We start from the raw sequence: 3,193 nt of genomic DNA on the forward strand, positions 1-3,193 counted from the left end.
ATGAGACCGAAAGGTCGATCACGAATCATATAGATGATATGATTAGCATAGGGATGCTTACCACTGAAACTATACTCAACTCACGTGATGATCGGACTTGAGCTAGTGTAAGTGGATCATGAACCACTCAAATGACTAGAGAGATGTACTTTTTGAGTGGGAGTTCAGCAAGTAATTTGATTAAGTTAAACTCTAATTATCTTGAACATAGTCTAAGTCCACTTTGAATATATTTGTGTTGTAGATCATGGCTCACGCGACAGTCACCCTGAATTTTAATACGTTCCTAGAGAAAGCTAAGTTGAAAGATGATGGAAGCAACTTTGTAGACTGGGCTCATAATCTTAAGCTAATCTTACAAGCTGGGAAGAAGGATTATGTCCTTAATGCTGCGCTAGGAGATGAACCACCCGCTACGGCTGACCAGGATGTTAAGATCGCTTGGTTAACACGTAAGGAGGACTACTCAGTAGTTCAATGTGCAGTCTTGTCTGGCTTAGAACCGGGATTTCAACGTTGCTTTGAGCGTCATGGAGCATTTGAGATGTTCCAGGAGTTGAAGTTCATCTTTTAGAAGAACGCCCGGATCGAGAGGTATGAGATCTCCGATAAATTCTATGCTTGCAAAATGGAGGAGAACTCGTCTGTCAGCGAACATGTGCTCAAAATGTCTGGGTACTCAAACCGTCTAGCTGAGCTGGGGATTGAACTCCCGCAAGAGGCTATCACTGACAGAATCCTTCAATCACTGCCGCCAAGCTATAAGGGCTTTGTGTTGAACTACAACATGCAAGGGATGAACAAGTCACCCGACGAGTTGTTTGCGATGCTGAAAGTCGCAGAGTCTGAACTCCGTAAAGAGCATCAAGTATTGATGGTGAATAAGACCACTAGTTTCAAGAGAAACGACAAAGGCAAGAAGGGTAATTCAAAGAAGAGCGGCAAGCCTGTTGCCAATCCGACGAAGAAACCCAAAGCTGGACCTAAGCCTGAAACAGAGTGTTACTATTGCAAGGGTATGGGTCACTGGAAGCGCAGTTGCCCCAAGTATCTGGCTGATAAGAAGGCGGCCAAAGAAAAATCAGGTATATTTGATATACATGTTATTGATGTGTACTTAACCAGCTCTCGTAGTAGTGCCTGGGTATTCGATACCGGTTCTGTTGCTCATATTTGCAACTCGAAACAGGAACTGCGGAATAGACGAAGGCTGGCGAAAGATGAAGTGACGATGCGCGTAGGAAATGGTTCCAAGGTTGATGCAATCGCCGTCGGCACAGTTTCACTTCAGTTACCATCACGATTAGTTATGAACTTGAATCATTGTTATTTAGTGCCTGCGTTGAGCATGAACATTATATCTGGATCTTGTTTATTGCGAGACGGTTACTCTTTTAAGTCAGAGAATAATGGTTGTTCTATTTCTATGAGTAACATCTTTTATGGTCATGTACCCAATGTGAGAGGATTGTTCATATTGAATCTTGATAGTGATACACACATACATAACATTGAGACCAAAAGAGTTAGAGTTAACAATGATAGCGCCATATTTTTGTGGCACTGCCGCTTAGGTCATATTGGTGTAAAGCGCATGAAGAAACTCCATGCCGATGGACTTTTGGAGTCAGTTGACTTTGATTCACTTGACACGTGCGAACCATGCCTCATGGGCAAGATGACTAAAACTCCGTTCTCCGGAACAATGGAGCGTGCAAGTGACTTTGTTGGAAATCATACATACCGATGTGTGCGGTCCGATGAGCGTGGAGGCACGCGGCGGATATCGTTATTTTCTCACCTTCACTGACGATTTGAGTAGATATGGTTATGTCTACTTAATGAAGCACAAGTTTGAAACATTTGAAAAGTTCAAGCAATTTCAGAGTGAAGTTGAAAATCATCGTAACAAGAAGATCAAGTTCCTACGGTCTGATCGTGGGGGTGAATATCTGAGTTTCGAGTTTGGTGCTCACTTAAGACAATGTGGAATTGTTTCACAGTTGACACCGCCTCGAACACCACAGCGTAATGGTGTGTCCGAACGTCGTAATCGTACTTTATTAGAGATGGTGCAATCTATGATGTCTCTTATGATTTGCCGTTATCGTTTTGGGGTTATGCATTAGAAACAACTGCATTCACTTTAAATAGGGCACCATCAAAATCCGTTGAGACGACACCATACGAACTGTGGTATGGCAAAAGGCCAAAGTTGTCGTTTCTTAAAGTTTGGGGATGTGATGCTTATGTTAAAAAACTTCAGCCTGAAAAGCTGGAACCCAAAGCGGAAAAGTGCATCTTCATAGGTTACCCAAAAGAGACAGTTGGGTACACCTTCTATCTCAAATCCGAGGGCAAAGTGTTTGTTGCTAAAAACGGAGCTTTTCTCGAGAAGGAGTTTCTCTCGAGAGAATTGAGTGGGAGGAAGATAGAACTTGATGAGGTTGTCGAACCTCTCATCCCTCTAGATGGTGGCGCAGGGCAAGGGGAAACCTCTGTCATTGCGACGCCGGTTGAGGAGGAAGTTAATGATGATGATCATGAAACTCCGGTTCAAGTTTCTGTCGAACCACGCACGTCGATGAGACCACGTGCTGCTCCAGAGTGGTACGGTAATCCCGTCTTGTCAATCATGTTGTTAGACAACAATGAACCTGCAAATTATGAAGAAGCAATGGTGGGCCCAGATTCCAACAAATGGCTAGAAGCCATGAAGTCCGAGATAGGATCCATGTATGAGAACAAAGTGTGGACTTTGGAAATACTACCTGAGGGCCGCAAGGCTATTCAGAACAAATGGATCTTTAAGAGGAAGACGGACGCTGACGGCAATGTGACCGTTTATAAAGCTCGACTTGTGGCAAATGGTTTTTCACAAGTTCAAGGAGTTGACTACGATGAGACATTCTCACCCGTAGCGATGCTTAAGTCCGTCAGAATCATGTTAGCAATAGCTGCATTTTTCGATTATGAAATCTGGCAGATGGATGTCAAAACGGCGTTCCTTAACGGTTTCCTTAAGGAAGAGTTGTATGTGATGCAACCCGAAGGTTTTGTCGTTCCTAAGAATGCTAACAAAGTGCGCAAGCTCCAGCGATCCATTTATGGACTGGTGCAAGCATCTCGGAGTTGGAACAAACGCTTTGATGAGGTGATCAAAGCATTTGGGTTTATACAAGTGGTTGGAGAA

The sequence above is a fragment of the Hordeum vulgare genome, chromosome 2H (genome assembly GCF_904849725.1).
Source record: "Hordeum vulgare subsp. vulgare chromosome 2H, MorexV3_pseudomolecules_assembly, whole genome shotgun sequence".
Classification (NCBI taxonomy): domain Eukaryota; kingdom Viridiplantae; phylum Streptophyta; class Magnoliopsida; order Poales; family Poaceae; genus Hordeum; species Hordeum vulgare.